Below are 21169 nucleotides of genomic sequence, written 5' to 3' on the forward strand. Positions count from 1 at the left end.
GCGATTAATGTGTCGATTCAGGAATCCGGCCCGCCAAGTACTTCGTTTTCCCATATCAGGCCCGCCGACTGGAGAAGTTGCCCGCCCCTGCTTTAGGCACAACATCATTTGTGCCGTCACCAAACTTTACACAGACAAAGTTTTTCATTTTTTCAGCTCTGTAAAATCTCTATTGAAAACATATATAATTTTAATTTTGCAGTAAATTAATAGCAACAAATTTTTCTTTGTATGGCAGTATAATACACTTTCTTATTTCTTGATTAACTTTTAGCAATTCAAAATCTTTTTTTAAACCATACACTAAATTTTTCCACTTCTTTAGAATTAACAGGTAATTTAAAAAGTGGATAATTCTTTACATACTGCTGAACGATAAAATATAATTTAGAATCAATGTCACAAATGTCACACACTTTGTAAACTTCATTTTTGTGCAACACAGTGGAGTCAGCAATTGTATTTCTTTTAATAAGAAAATTACTATTTGGCAGTTTACAAGTCTTGTAATAACATAGTGTAAAAAAGGTGGGCGGAAAATCTATTACGAGGTTAATCTCAACCAATGCTATAGCTTGTTTTTCACGAAAACATTGCCTAGAATCATCAAATGAATACTGAAAATTTTGGTTTTCATAATATGCAAATCTTGCAATTTGTTGTAAAGGTTTGAAACCAGATTTGACAATATTTTTCAAAGAACCCAAATAATTTTCAAATGGGAAACAGTTGATGTTTTCTAGAGAACCATATTTTTTGTAATCATCAGACAAATGAATTAAACAATGTACATTATAACTGACAAATGATTTACCATAAATAAGTGCACACTTACAAACAAAATCTTTTAGCATTTTAGCACTTAAATTTAATTCTTGTTTTGTAATGTTGACAGATAATAAATATCTCATAGCTACTGAAAATCCCAAAAAATGATAGTATCGTTCAGTAGAGAGGATGTTTTCATTTTTTAATAAAACTATTCCTACATACAGCATAAATAATCTAAATTCTGTTGCTTTCCAGTAAAGCAAATCAGGGCCTCAATTTTCTGTTAAATTCAAGGGGTATAAATTCTTTGTATCTCTTAATGTTCTCACTGATCAACATTAGAGCTGTTGATGAAAGCTTTGGTGGAAGTTGTCGTGGAACTCCTCTCCACCAGATTAACAATCGCCGCATTACTCCTAAACATGTCAAGTGCATATAATCTAGTACAAAGCCTGTAACCATTTCCACATTAAAAGCTGTCAGAACTGAAGTACCAGTGTGGTGGTTGGAATCGATTTGATGCGAAAAGTCATCATCAGTTCGACTTGGCTCATCTGTTTTCAACTTGCACACCCGATTGTCGAAATATTCACCTTTTACCGTGCACCTTTCACAGCTGTGGTAGCCAGTGTGAGACTTGATTAGTTTCAGACTGGAACGAGCTGGAGCATCACAAACATATATTCCTGAATTTCCAAGTTTGTAAGTAAGGGTATCGCTGCAAATTGGATTGCTTTGCAAATCTTTTATGTCATTTAGTAGTGAATCCAAAAAAACACTCGGGTCTGGCATCTCTCTGTTTGAAGATTTGTTTGTGCAATAAATTCCTGCACATAGTGGTTTCATATTGACATTTAAAATTGACATAAGTATTGGATAAACTTTAAAATTTGGTGACCCATTAAATAAAGGCAAACCATCAATATTGATTAATAAGTAGTACTTTGTTTCACATGTTGATGCCACTTGTCTGATCAAAACTGATTTAAGATTATCTTTCCAATTGTTAAAGTGTACATAAGCACCACCTAACATATTTTCATAGCAGAGCTTTGGATGTGGCAGCAAAGTGTAAAAACTTGCTGGCAATTCTTTATGAAAGGGTTGCAAAACTTTGAGTAGTCGAGATACTGCAATTTTTGGTACATTTGGTTCTGTTATTGCCCAGTGCTGAATTGCATTTGTAAGGCTCGGTTTGGTATTATATGCCATTGGCATTGTCTCTGTTGGCTGTAAAATAGGTGCAGAATCAGAGCCAGACATTGATGTTATTGAGTTGGTTGAACTACATATGCTTTCACACTCACTGTGTGGTTCAGAATCTTTCATGCTGTGGGTATCTTCCGCAATTATTAAAGCTGCTGCTGCTTGTAGTTTCCTTTCTTCGAAGATTGCTTCCTTCTCCATTTCTGTGTTCTTTTTAAGTTGCTGAATGTTTTGTACGCTGCACCCTTTTTTGGTGGCATCATTAACCTACGTATTTTAGTCAGATCCAAAATAAACAATATAGTCGTCGTACACTAGTAAACCTCCTTGATTAAGACTTTCCCGCCGCCAAGCAACACGTGATCGCTCTTAGTCCGGATTCAAAACGTTCAAGATTAGCATTAACCAATCAGGACAAACAACGTTTCGTAAAGTTCACAGGTCAAATGATTGCGCAAGTATTGTGCAATTTGGGTTCAACAACGTTTACTTGACAATTGACATGATTTGTGACATGTGTAATATCTATGTAATTGACGCCCTGAGTTGTCAAAAATTAGGCGCTAACGAACCGTCACGTCAACTTTAGGCTCGCTAAAGGTACAAAAAAAATAATGATCACACATTAATTGCATTACTTTTATTTTTTTTAATGTTTACCAATTCAAGTCGTCGTACGAATTGTCTTAAAACTATCGCGTGAAAATGGTGTCAATAATAACATTGTCAACCAATAGCTTAATATTCTCTCAGATACCGCATTTCGCCAGACTCGAACAGGTGTGGCGCCACACTCTCGGCACCCAAGTATGGCATTTTCTTGCTTAATCTTATCAAAGCCAAGTGTAATTATACAACATTTGCCATTTTAGGTCCTAGTATGGCGAAACCATGTAAGACCCATAGAAACAAATATGGCGTATGCTCTGTTAAGTATGAATCGGCCGATCCTGGCATAAACGATAGAAAAACGAGTGTTGGTCGGGTATGGCCCGGGCGTTAGGTGTAGAAAATTTTTGACTGGGTATTTATTTGAACCGACAAAATGTACTTCCTTTATCATTGCATCCAACCTAATGCTATGTATCAGAAGCGCAAAACATTACTTATGAGCATATTTTGCCACTGCAACGACCCGTCACATTGGTGTAGTTACATGGGGTCATGCACAACTAGGCCCACGCAGGAACAACATCCAACATTTAAAAAAATCATAACATTGGTTTATCAAACTCATATAAACTGTGAGGTCATTAATTCGTAATTCCGGAATCCGCAAGTGGGCCGAAGCACACTAATATGTTTTTTTCCTCTACGTGCTAGTAAACAAGTATGCAGGTGAAATAATCGAAAATATGTGTTAGTTTTAAACGCGTTTACATTTCACGATAGGCATGCAGTTACACTCAAACGTCCGACAGCAAAGCCTCGTTTGTCTGTCACAAAGCACTAACAACTATAATTATAAGTGGTACGTTCAATAGGAAAATCATACCTGACGGTAGACCCACATTTAGCATATTTTCGATAGGTGGCGGACGAGAACTAGTATTTAGGAATTAAACAGATTCGTGCGTTTAGTTTTTTTTTCAGCCAACTAGTTTGAATTAAACCAAAAACATCTCGATGGTATGTCAATGTATGAATATTAAACTCAGATATGCCTATAGTTTAGGGTGCAAAAATATCAACGAACGAAGATTGAGGCGCCGGAAAGAGAAAAGTTTCTTCGCAATTCGGGTTGGATCTAAACCAGGGGTGGGGAACCTACTTAGTACTGCGGGCCGCATGAATTGCACAACATTTTCGGGCGGGCCAAATATTTTTTTATTTTCAAATTCCGTGTAAAAATGCCCTAAGCACACAAGTGTTTTATATTTCATCGCTCCGGATTTTTTTATATTTCATCGCTCCAGATTTTTTTCTTTGCTGTTACTTATTTGCAACAAACATGGAATTCAGGTTTATCACTTAATTCGACTAACATTTTTCCATTCTTCTGGAATACCCTAGCTCCGTTATACCGAATACATTTTATAGCTCTAAAATCAATTTAAAACTAACACCACATGGCAAATACTGCAAGGAGAGGTCGAGTGACTGTTACGTCACAAATAGAATCGAGTGACTGTTACGTCACAAATAGAACCGAGTGACTGTTACGTCACAAATACAGCAAGTGGTTGAATGTGTGGCAATTTTTGTACGTTTGGCGTCAAACGTGGAAGTGTCGAAGTCATTTCAAGTAAATATTTGTACATAAACATTTTATTGTTTTTTTTTATGTTAAGTTTTATGCTGTACTTTAACAAAATGTTGACGCGGGCCACTTTAAAAAGGCAAGCGGGCCGCAGGTTCCCCACCCCTGATCTAAACAATGAACGTTCGCGAACCGTTCGAACGAATGTTGTCCGCATACAGACAAAAGTTGGAAAAAGCGACTTCTGAATTTTCAGATCGTTCTAAAGCGATTCGTGCCAAGTACGGTCCAAAAGGTATATATTTAGGCATTTTTTACTTTTCTTTGTAGCAGTGATAAACAGCCCTGGCTTCGCTGAGACGAAATGAGTCTCCATATATTAAGGTTTCAAATGTTTTCAAAACAATCGCTGTAAATGCTATACCGAGGTTTTCGCCAAAGGAAAAAAATGTTTCAGGTTTTAGGATAATTATTTGTATTTTTAGGTATGCTTTGTTGCCTGAACGAGCTATAGATAAATTTTACGCATCAAAGACTAGAAACGCTTGGAAATACCCCTTTCATGATTTTCTGGCTATTTTGGCGGTTACTCCATGAAATATTAACAGACAAAAAAACAACCCAAATGTTTCGTTTTTAAACTGCGTCACAATCGTATATAGTTGTTAAAATGTTTGAAGGTTACTGAATAACCTTAGGGTATAATAGCCATGTAGACGCAAATCAGAAAATTGCTGTTTTGTTACTGAAAGATTTTCTGACATGAGCATTTTAAATTACAAGTCATATTATTGCAAAAACCCTCTCGGAACGTGTGTCATTGCGCTGGTCTCTGCGTGAGTTATTATTACAATATGTTACAGTATAATACAGAGCAAATTACTGTAATCTTGTGTGAGCAAACCACAGTTCTTTTCTCTTTACTCGCTTTATTACAGGTATTTCCTGAAGCTCATCGATGCACCAAAGCATATCACACACGGACCAGCGTATACCCGCCACAGCGACGAAGATATGACACTTCAGTATTACGCAACCGTGGAACCTCGTGAGCGTATCATTCAACTCTACTCACTTCTGCTACAAGATTACCTTATGTTCGGCTATCCTCCTCCCAAAGCCCTTACTCGTTTGTTCGGAAATGGCAATCCATCATGGCAGTAATAGTATATTCCATCTAGTCTGTATAAATGAGCTTGCAAGCACATTTTTATACGTTTGAGAAACATTTCAAAAACACAACTTAACTTGCATTGCTCTTTCACATTCCGTTGCGGCTTTATTTGATAAAGTGATGTCTTTAAAAGATTGTGTTTTCAGTTCCGCTGTTGTGTCTTTATTTTCCACTCTATTGGCCTGCTGATACAGCAATAAGTTGTACATAAATACTTTTTGTTACCAAACGCTCAAACCAGCACATAACATATATGCAACTGCTAGAATAGAAGGTCTGCACTGTAGCTTGTCCTAAAACCAGTTGTTCCATATGCAACATTATACGTGATGTAAATTTTTGCTTACAAATGTAAATCATGTTTACTGATGAAAAGTTTCTGGTGTGTGAAAATATCCGCCTTTGTCATGGACAGTGCATTAGATTGCCGAAATATAACTCTTAGTCTCTTAAAAAAATATGTTGCAAACATTGCCTCATTTAAATAGACTCTCGCAGTCAGGCATAAGCCAAAGGGTGACTAGTTTACAAGCGTACATTACATCAGTGATTTTCAACCGGTGTTCCACGAAACACTAGTGTTCCGTGGAAGATCGTCAGGTGTTCCGTGAGAAATTTACTGGTTTGAATATAGGGTTCTAATGTTTTAGAGTTAGACTTATATGGTTTGACTAGAGTTTTATGTCGAACACCGGTTGAAAATCACTGGTTTAAGACAATGGGCGGAAATGGCTTCTCGTTTATGAAAGTATTTATCTGCCACCACTATTTCAAATGTTCCATAATGATTTCTGACGTTCAGCAAAACTGTTTGCGCGAAAAACAATGAATCACGGAACAGCCAGTGCCAGGCGAATATAGTATTTAGGTACAATAGTAGTTTTAATGTTACGTTTTCATAAAACCTCTCCCAAACTTCAATAACCCTATATGAGCGTTTCCATCCCTTTCAGTCAGAGCCTAGTTGTTTCATTACTTCAAAATGTCGTTTGGTGTTCCGCATAAATATTTAAATGCATATAGTGTGTTCCGTGGCTCAAAAAAGGTTGAAAACACTGCATCAGATCACATGGTTATACTTGTAAAGCTTTCTCAATTTTAAACAGAAAGGAAAAATAAACAAATACCAACAGATTTTTAGGGGCAAAAACGAACAATAACGACATTAGAGGCCAACTTTTAAAAGGCAAATTTGCTTGATTCACGAGACATGTTTATTACCCCAAACCACAAAATTGTGAAGTGAACATGTGTTAAAGCCTAACTTTACCATGCAAAAACCGTTCAAGAAAGTAATAATAGTTTCCTAAGGTGGAAATGAACCCAATCCGTAATTAAATGCAGCAGCGAAGTGAAAAACGTATTTTTGTGTCTCGGGTGACACCTACCCGGAGGACAAAATTTTGGTCAAAATCTTGAGCAACTAAAACGGATGAAAACACACACCAGCAATCACCTATAAAAGTTGAGGCAAACTGAAATTGTCGTAGTTGGTGTCTAGGTATAAATTTCTTCTAAAATACAAAAATACCTAAAACCTACTCAAGTGTTGTACACGTAGGTCGAAAACGAATTCAAGCCAGTAGCAATACTTCGCCCATACTTCTGTATGGCAGATGTTTGTGATATTGTCGTTTGCGGACATAATTGTAATTGTACATCATGAAAAAAATATTTAATAAAATAACTAAGGGTATTTTTGCGTAGACAAGTTTGGAAAACGTTATCATTTATACATTTGAACTAATAAATAACCTATTACGTTATACCTGTGGTCTTCAAACTTGTTTTTGTCAACTTTTAACTATCAGGTAGACGAAGTATCCGTCAGTTTGGTGCTCTTTAATTCCGTTTAATTCTCTTGAATGTTACATTTATGCAGGCAGGTCCGACTTCGTAAATAGGATCCTTAGGATCTAAACCAGTGAACCTCAACCGCGGCTCTCAGGGCCGCATGTGGCTTCCGACTACGTATTTTGTGCCCCTCAACAGACCTCAGAAATTTAATAAAGATTATTATAACTATGAATAGCAACAAATCTCGATGTTTCAGACATTAGTATATTTAAAAGTCTATATTGGAGTATATTTAAACACTCCAACCCATTCAGTCTAATGGCGAGAATAATTACGTACAGCGGTTAACCGTTATCGGCCTGTGTCGAATAAGTCAGAATCAGTATAGGCTTTCTGCAGATAAGTGTTATTGACAAAAAGTAGCTATTGATATTCTTGTTGTTCGGTGTTATGCTGCATTCGCTTTTATTTCGTTTTTTTTGCGGCTCCTCATATACTTCAAAAACTACCTTTTGGCCCCGACTACAAAAAAGGTTGATAACGATTAATCTAAACCGTTTATTTAGTCAGAGTCCACATTAAGGTAATAATACGACAGATTCAAACTTTTGATTTAACACAACTAGCATCACACGCTTTACCAACTTAACACACTAACTTCAGAATTCCAATGCAAAGCGCTACAAAACTGCCACACAAAAAATGCGTTGATTACAAACACGCTATTCGCACGAGGACAAACGTTCTGAAGGCAAAAAACGTCTATAGGCAAATAAAAGCAACAATGTTAGTAGCGATAGCTAAAAACACAAACAGGAATATAGCAATAATACAGATTAGGGGTTGATATTTTTTGAAAACAAATGCTGTCCCATAATCAAGTGTACATATTTTTTGGAGCATAAATAAATCAAGAAGTCCAATAACACTAAATGCACACTAAGGATGGTTTAATTGAAGCATTTTTGTACAGCATGAAAAATATCAGGTCCAAAAACAAAAAATATCAGAAAGATGAACATTTTTTCTCTCCATTCATACAAGTTTAGTATGTTTCAAAGAAGAATGGTTCTATGTAAAGTATGCTAAACACCTCAAGTACAAACCAACAATAGAGCCAGTTCTCAACAGTAACAAGGTTGGAACCGCTGGTTGTTGAATTACTGGTTGTTGTTGGTGATATTGAGGATTGAGTTGCAGTCAGTTCCTGGGAGAGGGTCTCTGGATAGTAAAACGCTTGAAATAACCACTGCGCTATCACAAATTAGACATTACTTTCATATGTAACAACTATAATCTATTGTAAAAAACGCTCAACTCCTTGGTAAATATATATTTACACATAACCTAATTGCAAAAGCATTATATTATATATTTGGAACAAGTCGCATAATGTGCAACAGCGCTGGTTTTATCTGCGACTTAATGGTTTACCAGTTGTATCTGGCTGGTTTGTTGCTGGTGACCCACTGTGAGGAATTGGTTTACTGATTTCCCGGTTACTGGTTGATTCTGCATCGCTGCTTGTTGCATGACTGGTTTGTAATAATTCTATTGTTGTTAATGGTTGATTTGTGTTCATAGGTGACATGGTTGGTTCTTCACACATATTACCTGGATAAGTTATTTGTAACAAAAAAAGTTCATCAATAAGGTTGAATGCTAAATAAGTATAAAGCTACAAAAAGTAGATTCTGCTATACCAAATATTTGGCTTCGGTACAAAGACATTGTGTCAAGTTCGGCTTAGAGACAAAACTATAATAAACAAACCAATGTCACAAATAGGAATGACTTCGGAGTAAATGTCTGTAAGAACAGCAGCAAGTTGTTCAAAGGATTCCACCGTGGTTACTCTTTCATAAGATACTCCTCCGTTGGCGCTGATTTGAAGTTGCCCATAGTCTACTCCTGTGCCAATTCCAATGACGTAGACGGTGACGTTGTTGGATTGCGTCAGGGCAAAACTTAAAACAAAATATTTTTATTAGAAACTTTTCCCTGTAATATTACTATTCTTTATTTCCTAACAATATTTGATATTGCACTATTGATAATATGTCAGAAAAAGGTTTAGAATTCAGTGCTGGGGAATTTTAGTGGTGGGGGAAGGCCACTCAACATCTTATCATCACTCGTGTAGGCCGCATACTATTTCACAGGCCTAGGACAGTGGTGTTTATTAATTTATAGAATGGTTGTTCTGTAATTTTTTCTTGCATAGTCGTGGGACTTACGGTTCAAGCTGAATAAAGATAAATAAACTTGCCACGACATTTCCTCCTTCACTGTACATTAGGGTTAATTTTAGCCATGAGCTCTTGGTAGTCCTACGCGGAAGTCGCCTTGTGTGCCACTACGGGACCATTGGCTCTAGTTTAAACACCGCTGCCCTAGAACTTATAAAACAGTAATGGGAAATCAGAAAAAAATACATTTTTGTTTGATTTTCTTTGACTGGTGCAGCGTGCAATATCAAGATCCTAAAATGTATTTGGGCATCGAAGGCCGCACTTAGTGCCCTAAAAACCGCATGCGGTCTCAGTTTCCCAATCCCTGGTTTGGACTTTGGCAAATCTTACAACCTGGTATGAAGCAGGTTGGAATCTGTCGCTGATCCATCGGTGATGAGAATTAGGATCTTTTTGGCGAAATCTGCCCTTGATGATTGATTGAAATCGATCTACACAAAATGAAAATACAGTAAGATGGTTAAATAAATTAAACGCCTGTAGCAACATAGATATGTATGTACTTCTTGGTCCTTGTCGAGTTCCTTTGGTTTGAAAACCGGTATTGAAAACAACAATTCACCGAACTTACTTTCACGGCACGTTCGATCGCCCTTGCAGTATAAGTATTAGCTGCTTTCAAATGCTTCATATTCATGAGAGATTCTTGTAAACATCGGAACGTTTTGCATTCACCAAGTTTAGTAGGCGATTGATAGTGACTGGGACTCGTTGATAAATAAGTGAGGCTGAAAGCAAATTTTGAAAATAGTGTATCAATTAAAAAAAAATTTAGAAATGAAAGGTTACTTTCTGCCGTTTAAGTGGCCATATTGAAGAACTCCAACTTGTAGGCAGGAACAAATGGAACGCGTCAAGCTTAAAGACGAATTAAGAAGACCTTCTCTGATTGTTTCAAAACTTGAAGAGCTTATTGAATTCGAAGAGTCCACAAGTAAAATCAGATCAGTGCTGTTTGGTTTGGACGACGGGTCTACAATGATAGAGTTACAACCGGTTTGTTGGTGGCCAATAACTCGCTGGTGGAATTTATTTTACCAGTTGTAGGTACTTTGATGGTCGTTGTTGACTCATTTACGGGTGTTGGTTTGTCGGTGGTTATTGGCGTGAAGGTTGGTGTTTGCTCTGTTGTAAAATTCTTGCAGTCTGTATAACAACATTTATAATCCTTACAGGTCTATACGATTTCAAGCACTTTTTTATCTTCGTTGTTTAACCGGTCAAGGTTTTTAGCGGTGGTACAGTTTATAAAGTATGTTTTTGTACAGCAAGAAACCAACCTGTGTCACAGTGTGGAACGACATGGGAGTAAATGTTAGTAAGAATGGCTGCAAGCTGCTCAAAGGATCCCACTGTGGTTACTCTTTCATCAGATATTCCTCCATTGGCGCTTATTTGAAGTTGTTCATGACTTACTCTTGTGCCAATTCCAATGACGTAGACGGTGACGTTGTTGGATTGAGTCAGGGCAAAACTTAAAACGAAATATTCTTGCACGTAACTTTTCGCTGTAATATCACGATTCTTTATTTCTTATCAATATTTAAATTGCATTATTGACAATGTGTCAGGAAAAAGGTTTAAACTTTGCAAAATCTTGCAACCTGGTATGAAGCAGTTTGTAATCTGTCGCTTCTCCATCGGTGATGAGAACTAGGACCTTATTGGCAAAATCTGCCCTTAATGATTGATTGAAATTGATCTAAACGAAATGAAAATACAGTCAACTTGTACTTTATAAGATGGTTAAATAAATTTTACACTTATAGCTACATATCTGTTTGTGTACTTCTTGGCCCTTATCAAATTTCTTCTGTTTGAATACCGGTATTAAAAACAACAAGTAACCGAACTTACTTTCACGGCACGTTCGATCGCCCTTGCAGTATAGGTATTGGCTGCTTTTAAGTGCATCATATTAATAAAAGAGTCTTGTAAACATCGGATTGTTTTGCATTCACCAAGTTCAGTAGGCGATTGATAGTGACTTGGGCTCGTTGATAAATAAGTAAGGCTGAAAGCAAATTTTGAAAATAGTGTATGAATTAAAAAAAATTAGAAATGAAAGGTTACTTTCTGCCGTTTAATTGGCCATATTGAAGAACTCCAACTTGTAGGCAGGAACAAATCGAACGCGTGAAGCTTAAAGACGAATTAAGAAGACCTTCTCTGATTGTTTCAAAACTTGAAGAGCTTATTAAATTCGAAGAGTCCACAAGTAAAATCAGATCAGTGCTGTTTGGTTTGGACGACGGGTCTACAATGATAGAGTTACAACCGGTTTGTTGGTGGCTAATAACTCGCTGGTGGAAGTTATTTTACCAGTTGTAGGTACTTTGATGGTCGTTGTTGACTCATTTACGGGTGTTGGTTTGTCGGTGGTTATTGGTGTGAAGGTTGGTGTTTGCTCTGTTGTAAAATTCTTGCAGTCTGTATAACAACAGTTATAATCCTTACAGGTCTATACGATTTCAAGCACTTTTTTATCTTCGTTGTTTAACCGGTCAAGGTTTTTAGCGGTGGTACAGTTTATAAAGTATGTTTTTGTACAGCAAGAAACGAACCTGTGTCACAGTGTGGAACGACATGGGAGTAAATGTTAGTAAGAATGGCTGCAAGCTGCTCAAAGGATCCCACTGTGGTTACTCTTTCATCAGATATTCCTCCATTGGCGCTTATTTGAAGTTGTTCATGACTTACTCTTGTGCCAATTCCAATGGCGTAGACGGTGACGTTGTTGGATTGAGTCAGGGCAAAACTTAAAACGAAATATTCTTGCAAGTAACTTTTCGCTGTAATATCACGATTCTTTATTTCTTATCAATATTTAAATTGCATTATTGACAATGTGTCAGGAAAAAGGTTTAAACTTTGCAAAATCTTGCAACCTGGTATGAAGCAGTTTGTAATCTGTCGCTGCTCCATCGGTGATGAGAACTAGGACCTTATTGGCAAAATCTGCCCTTAATGATTGATTGAAATTGATCTAAACAAAATGAAAATACAGTCAACTTGTACTTTATAAGATGGTTAAATAAATTTCACACTTATAGCTACATATCTGTTTCTGTACTTCTTGGCCCTTATCAAATTTCTTCTGTTTGAACACCGGTATTTAAAACAACAAGTAACCGAACTTACTTTCACGGCACGTTCGATCGCCCTTGCAGTATAGGTATTAGCTGCTTTTAAATGCTTCATATTCATGAGAGAGTCTTGTAAACATCGGATTGTTTTGCATTCACCAAGTTCAGTTGGCGATTGATAGTGACTTGGGCTCGTTGATAAATAAGTGAGGCTGAAAGCAAATTTTGAAAATAGTGTATGAATTAAAAAAAATTTAGAAATGAAAGGTTACTTTCTGCCGTTTAAGTGGCCATATTGAAGAACTCCAACTTGTAGGCAGGAACAAATCGAACGCGTGAAGCTTAAAGACGAATTAAGAAGACCTTCTCTGATTGTTTCAAAACTTGAAGAGCTTATTGAATTCGAAGAGTCCACAAGTAAAATCAGATCAGTGCTGTTTGGTTTGGGCGACGGGTCTACAATGATAGAGTTACAACCGGTTTGTTGGTGGCCAATAACTCGCTGGTGGAATTTATTTTACCAGTTGTAGGTACTTTGATGGTCGTTGTTGACTCATTTACGGGTGTTGGTTTGTCAGTGGTTATTGGTGTGAAGGTTGGTGTTTGCTCTGTTGTAAAATTCTTGCAGTCTGTATAACAACAGTTATAATCCATACAGGTCTATACGATTTCAAGCACTTTTTTATCTTCGTTGTTTAACCGGTCAAGGTTTTTAGCGGTGGTACAGTTTATAAAGTATGTTTTTGTACAGCAAGAAACCAACCTGTGTCACAATGAGGAACGACATGGGAGTAAATGTTAGTAAGAATGGCTGCAAGCTGCTCAAAGGATCCCACTGTGGTTACTCTTTCATCAGATATTCCTCCATTGGCGCTTATTTGAAGTTGCTCATGACTTACTCTTGTGCCAATTCCAATGACGTAGACGGTGACGTTGTTGGATTGAGTCAGGGCAAAACTTAAAACGAAATAGTCTTGTAAGAAACTTTTCGCGGTAATATCACGATTCTTTATTTCTTATCAATATTTAAATTGCATTATTGACAATGTGTCAGGACAAGGTTTAAACTTTGCAAAATCTTGCAACCTGGTATGAAGCAGTTTGTAATCTGTCGCTGCTCCATCGGTGATGAGAACTAGGACCTTATTGGCAAAATCTGCCCTTAATGATTGATTGAAATTGATCTAAACAAAATGAAAATACAGTCAACTTGTACTTTATAAGATGGTTAAATAAATTTCACACTTGCAGCTACATATCTGTTTGTGTACTTCTTGGCCCTTATCAAATTTCTTCTGTTTGAACACCGGTATTTAAAACAACAAGTAACCGAACTTACTTTCACGGCACGTTCGATCGCCCTTGCAGTATAGGTATTGGCTGCTTTCAAATGCTTCATATTCATAAAAGAGTCTTGCAAACATTGGATTGTTTTGCATTCACCAAGTTCAGTAGGCGATTGATAGTGAATTGGGCTCGTTGATAAATAAGTGAGGCTGAAAGCAAATTTTGAAAATAGTGTATGAATTAAAAAAAATTAGAAATGAAAGGTTACTTTCTGCCGTTTAACTGGCCATATTGAAGAACTCCAACTTGTAGGCAGGAACAAATCGAACGCGTGAAGCTTAAAGACGAATTAAGAAGACCTTCTCTGATTGTTTCAAAACTTGAAGAGCTTATTGAATTCGAAGAGTCCACAAGTAAAATCAGATCAGTGCTGTTTGGTTTGGACGACGGGTCTACAATGATAGAGTTACAACCGGTTTGTTGGTGGCCAATAACTCGCTGGTGGAAGTTATTTTACCAGTTGTAGGTACTTTGATGGTCGTTGTTGACTCATTTACGGGTGTTGGTTTGTCAGTGGTTATTGGTGTGAAGGTTGGTGTTTGCTCTGTTGTAAAATTCTTGCAGTCTGTATAACAACAGTTATAATCCATACAGGTCTATACGATTTCAAGCACTTTTTTATCTTCGTTGTTTATCCGGTCAAGGTTTATAGCGGTGGTACAGTTTATAAAGTATGTTTTTGTACAGCAAGAAACCAACCTGTGTCACAGTGTGGAACGACATGAGAGTAAATGTTAGTAAGAATGGATGGAAGTTGTTCAAAGGATCCCACTGTGGTTACTCTTTCATCAGATATTCCTCCATTGGCGCTTATTTGAAGTTGCTCTTGGCTTACTCTTGTGCCAATTCCAATGACGTAGACGGTGACGTTGTTGGATTGAGTCAGGGCAAAACTTAAAACGAAATAGTCTTGTAAGAAACTTTTCGCGGTAATATCACGATTCTTTATTTCTTATCAATATTTAAATTGCATTATTGACAATGTGTCAGGACAAGGTTTAAACTTTGCAAAATCTTGCAACCTGGTATGAAGCAGTTTGTAATCTGTCGCTGCTCCATCGGTGATGAGAACTAGGACCTTATTGGCAAAATCTGCCCTTAATGATTGATTGAAATTGATCTAAACAAAATGAAAATACAGTCAACTTGTACTTTATAAGATGGTTAAATAAATTTTCCACTTGCAGCTACATATCTGTTTGTGTACTTCTTGGCCCTTATCAAATTTCTTCTGTTTGAACACCGGTATTTAAAACAACAAGTAACCGAACTTACTTTCACGGCACGTTCGATCGCCCTTGCAGTATAGGTATTGGCTGCTTTCAAATGCTTCATATTCATAAAAGAGTCTTGCAAACATTGGATTGTTTTGCATTCACCAAGTTCAGTAGGCGATTGATAGTGAATTGGGCTCGTTGATAAATAAGTGAGGCTGAAAGCAAATTTTGAAAATAGTGTATGAAAAAAAAATTAGAAATGAAAGGTTACTTTCTGCCGTTTAACTGGCCATATTGAAGAACTCCAACTTGTAGGCAGGAACAAATGGAACGCGTGAAGCTTAAAGACGAATTAAGAAGACCTTCTCTGATTGTTTCAAAACTTGAAGAGCTTATTGAATTCGAAGAGTCCACAAGTAAAATCAGATCAGTGCTGTTTGGTTTGGGCGACGGGTCTACAATGATAGAGTTGCAACCGGTTTGTTGGTGGCTAATAACTCGCTGGTGGAAGTTATTTTACCAGTTGTAGGTACTTTGATGGTCGTTGTTGACTCATTTACGGGTGTTGGTTTGTCGGTGGTTGTTGGTGTGAAGGTTGGTGTTTGCTCTGTTGTAAAATTCTTGCAGTCTGTATAACAACAGGTATATTCCTTTCAGGTCTATACGATTTCAAGCACTTTTTTATCTTCGTTGTTTAACCGGTCAAGGTTTATAGCGGTGGTACAGTTTATAAAGTATGTTTTTGTACAGCAAGAAACCAACCTGTGTCACAGTGTGGAACGACATGAGAGTAAATGTTAGTAAGAATGGATGGAAGTTGTTCAAAGGATCCCACTGTGGTTACTCTTTCATCAGATATTCCTCCATTGGCGCTTATTTGAAGTTGCTCATGGCTTACTCTTGTGCCAATTCCAATGACGTAGACGGTGACGTTGTTGGATTGAGTCAGGGCAAAACTTAAAACGAAATAGTCTTGTAAGAAACTTTTCGCTGTAATATCACGATTCTTTATTTCTTATCAATATTTAAATTGCATTATTGACAATGTGTCAGGACAAGGTTTAAACTTTGCAAAATCTTGCAACCTGGTATGAAGCAGTTTGTAATCTGTCGCTGCTCCATCGGTGATGAGAACTAGGACCTTATTGGCAAAATCTGCCCTTAATGATTGATTGAAATTGATCTAAACAAAATGAAAATACAGTCAACTTGTACTTTATAAGATGGTTAAATAAATTTCACACTTGCAGCTACATATCTGTTTGTGTACTTCTTGGCCCTTATCAAATTTCTTCTGTTTGAACACCGGTATTTAAAACAACAAGTAACCGAACTTACTTTCACGGCACGTTCGATCGCCCTTGCAGTATAGGTATTGGCTGCTTTCAAATGCTTCATATTCATAAAAGAGTCTTGCAAACATTGGATTGTTTTGCATTCACCAAGTTCAGTAGGCGATTGATAGTGAATTGGGCTCGTTGATAAATAAGTGAGGCTGAAAGCAAATTTTGAAAATAGTGTATGAAAAAAAAATTAGAAATGAAAGGTTACTTTCTGCCGTTTAACTGGCCATATTGAAGAACTCCAACTTGTAGGCAGGAACAAATGGAACGCGTGAAGCTTAAAGACGAATTAAGAAGACCTTCTCTGATTGTTTCAAAACTTGAAGAGCTTATTGAATTCGAAGAGTCCACAAGTAAAATCAGATCAGTGCTGTTTGGTTTGGGCGACGGGTCTACAATGATAGAGTTGCAACCGGTTTGTTGGTGGCTAATAACTCGCTGGTGGAAGTTATTTTACCAGTTGTAGGTACTTTGATGGTCGTTGTTGACTCATTTACGGGTGTTGGTTTGTCGGTGGTTGTTGGTGTGAAGGTTGGTGTTTGCTCTGTTGTAAAATTCTTGCAGTCTGTATAACAACAGGTATAATCCTTTCAGGTCTATACGATTTCAAGCACTTTTTTATCTTCGTTGTTTAACCGGTCAAGGTTTATAGCGGTGGTACAGTTTATAAAGTATGTTTTTATACAGCAAGAAACCAACCTGTGTCACAGTGTGGAACGACATGAGAGTAAATGTTAGTAAGAATGGATGGAAGTTGTTCAAAGGATCCCACTGTGGTTACTCTTTCATCAGATATTCCTCCATTGGCGCTTATTTGAAGTTGCTCATGGCTTACTCTTGTGCCAATTCCAATGACGTAGACGGTGACGTTGTTGGATTGAGTCAGGGCAAAACTTAAAACGAAATAGTCTTGTAAGAAACTTTTCGCTGTAATATCACGATTCTTTATTTCTTATCAATATTTAAATTGCATTATTGGCAATGTGTCAGGACAAGGTTTAAACTTTGCAAAATCTTGCAACCTGGTATGAAGCAGTTTGTAATCTGTCGCTGCTCCATCGGTGATGAGAACTAGGACCTTATTGGCAAAATCTGCTCTTAATGATTGATTGAAATTGATCTAAACAAAATGAAAATACAGTCAACTTGTACTTTATAAGAAGGTTAAATAAATTTCACACTTATAGCTACATATCTGTTTGTGTACTTCTTGGCCCCTATCAAATTTCTTCTGTTTGAACACCGGTATTTAAAACAACAAGTAACCGAACTTACTTTCACGGCACGTTCGATCGCCCTTGCAGTATAGGTATTGGCTGCTTTCAAATGCTTCATATTCATAAAAGAGTCTTGCAAACATTGGATTGTTTTGCATTCACCAAGTTCAGTAGGCGATTGATAGTGAATTGGGCTCGTTGATAAATAAGTGAGGCTGAAAGCAAATTTTGAAAATAGTGTATGAATTAAAAAAAATCATTTAGGAATGAAAGGTTACTTTCTGCCGTTTAATTGGCCATATTGAAGAACTCCAACTTGTAGGCAGGAACAAATGGAACGCGTGAAGCTTAAAGACGAATTAAGAAGACCTTCTCTGATTGTTTCAAAACTTGAAGAGCTTATTGAATTCGAAGAGTCCACAAGTAAAATCAGATCAGTGCTGTTTGGTTTGGGCGACGGGTCTACAATGATAGAGTTACAACCGGTTTGTTGGTGGCTAATAACTCGCTGGTGGAAGTTATTTTACCAGTTGTAGGTACTTTGATGGTCGTTGTTGACTCATTTACGGGTGTTGGTTTGTCGGTGGTTGTTGGTGTGAAGGTTGGTGTTTGCTCTGTTGTAAAATTCTTGCAGTCTGTATAACAACAGGTATATTCCTTTCAGGTCTATACGATTTCAAGCACTTTTTTATCTTCGTTGTTTAACCGGTCAAGGTTTATAGCGGTGGTACAGTTTATAAAGTATGTTTTTGTACAGCAAGAAACCAACCTGTGTCACAGTGTGGAACGACATGAGAGTAAATGCTAGTAAGAATGGATGGAAGTTGTTCAAAGGATCCCACTGTGGTTACTCTTTCATCAGATATTCCTCCATTGGCGCTTATTTGAAGTTGCTCATGGCTTACTCTTGTGCCAATTCCAATGACGTAGACGGTGACGTTGTTGGATTGAGTCAGGGCAAAACTTAAAACGAAATAGTCTTGTAAGAAACTTTTCGCTGTAATATCACGATTCTTTATTTCTTATCAATATTTAAATTGCATTATTGGCAATGTGTCAGGACAAGGTTTAAACTTTGCAAAATCTTGCAACCTGGTATGAAGCAGTTTGTAATCTGTCGCTGCTCCATCGGTGATGAGAACTAGGACCTTATTGGCAAAATCTGCTCTTAATGATTGATTGAAATTGATCTAAACAAAATGAAAATACAGTCAACTTGTACTTTATAAGATGGTTAAATAAATTTCACACTTGCAGCTACATATCTGTTTGTGTACTTCTTGGCCCCTATCAAATTTCTTCTGTTTGAACACCGGTATTTAAAACAACAAGTAACCGAACTTACTTTCACGGCACGTTCGATCGCCCTTGCAGTATAGGTATTGGCTGCTTTCAAATGCTTCATATTCATAAAAGAGTCTTGCAAACATTGGATTGTTTTGCATTCACCAAGTTCAGTAGGCGATTGATAGTGAATTGGGCTCGTTGATAAATAAGTGAGGCTGAAAGCAAATTTTGAAAATAGTGTATGAATTAAAAAAAATCATTTAGGAATGAAAGGTTACTTTCTGCCGTTTAATTGGCCATATTGAAGAACTCCAACTTGTAGGCAGGAACAAATGGAACGCGTGAAGCTTAAAGACGAATTAAGAAGACCTTCTCTGATTGTTTCAAAACTTGAAGAGCTTATTGAATTCGAAGAGTCCACAAGTAAAATCAGATCAGTGCTGTTTGGTTTGGGCGACGGGTCTACAATGATAGAGTTACAACCGGTTTGTTGGTGGCTAATAACTCGCTGGTGGAAGTTATTTTACCAGTTGTAGGTACTTTGATGGTCGTTGTTGACTCATTTACGGGTGTTGGTTTGTCGGTGGTTGTTGGTGTGAAGGTTGGTGTTTGCTCTGTTGTAAAATTCTTGCAGTCTGTATAACAACAGGTATATTCCTTTCAGGTCTATACGATTTCAAGCACTTTTTTATCTTCGTTGTTTAACCGGTCAAGGTTTATAGCGGTGGTACAGTTTATAAAGTATGTTTTTGTACAGCAAGAAACCAACCTGTGTCACAGTGTGGAACGACATGAGAGTAAATGCTAGTAAGAATGGATGGAAGTTGTTCAAAGGATCCCACTGTGGTTACTCTTTCATCAGATATTCCTCCATTGGCGCTTATTTGAAGTTGCTCATGGCTTACTCTTGTGCCAATTCCAATGACGTAGACGGTGACGTTGTTGGATTGAGTCAGGGCAAAACTTAAAACGAAATAGTCTTGTAAGAAACTTTTCGCTGTAATATCACGATTCTTTATTTCTTATCAATATTTAAATTGCATTATTGGCAATGTGTCAGGACAAGGTTTAAACTTTGCAAAATCTTGCAACCTGGTATGAAGCAGTTTGTAATCTGTCGCTGCTCCATCGGTGATGAGAACTAGGACCTTATTGGCAAAATCTGCTCTTAATGATTGATTGAAGTTGATCTAAACAAAATGAAAATACAGTCAACTTGTACTTTATAAGATGGTTAAATAAATTTCACACTTGCAGCTACATATCTGTTTGTGTACTTCTTGGCCCCTATCAAATTTCTTCTGTTTGAACACCGGTATTTAAAACAACAAGTAACCGAACTTACTTTCACGGCACGTTCGATCGCCCTTGCAGTATAGGTATTGGCTGCTTTCAAATGCTTCATATTCATAAAAGAGTCTTGCAAACATTGGATTGTTTTGCATTCACCAAGTTCAGTAGGCGATTGATAGTGAATTGGGCTCGTTGATAAATAAGTGAGGCTGAAAGCAAATTTTGAAAATAGTGTATGAATTAAAAAAAATCATTTAGGAATGAAAGGTTACTTTCTGCCGTTTAATTGGCCATATTGAAGAACTCCAACTTGTAGGCAGGAACAAATGGAACGCGTGAAGCTTAAAGACGAATTAAGAAGACCTTCTCTGATTGTTTCAAAACTTGAAGAGCTTATTGAATTCGAAGAGTCCACAAGTAAAATCAGATCAGTGCTGTTTGGTTTGGGCGACGGGTCTACAATGATAGAGTTACAACCGGTTTGTTGGTGGCTAATAACTCGCTGGTGGAAGTTATTTTACCAGTTGTAGGTACTTTGATGGTCGTTGTTGACTCATTTACGGGTGTTGGTTTGTCGGTGGTTGTTGGTGTGAAGGTTGGTGTTTGCTCTGTTGTAAAATTCTTGCAGTCTGTATAACAACAGGTATATTCCTTTCAGGTCTATACGATTTCAAGCACTTTTTTATCTTCGTTGTTTAACCGGTCAAGGTTTATAGCGGTGGTACAGTTTATAAAGTATGTTTTTGTACAGCAAGAAACCAACCTGTGTCACAGTGTGGAACGACATGAGAGTAAATGCTAGTAAGAATGGATGGAAGTTGTTCAAAGGATCCCACTGTGGTTACTCTTTCATCAGATATTCCTCCATTGGCGCTTCTTTGAAGTTGCTCATGGCTTACTCTTGTGCCAATTCCAATGGCGTAGACGGTGACGTTGTTGGATTGAGTCAGGGCAAAACTTAAAACGAAATAGTCTTGTA

Source organism: Phallusia mammillata, chromosome 4 (assembly GCF_965637545.1).
Source record: "Phallusia mammillata chromosome 4, kaPhaMamm4.hap1.1, whole genome shotgun sequence".
In the NCBI taxonomy this organism is placed as follows: domain Eukaryota; kingdom Metazoa; phylum Chordata; class Ascidiacea; order Phlebobranchia; family Ascidiidae; genus Phallusia; species Phallusia mammillata.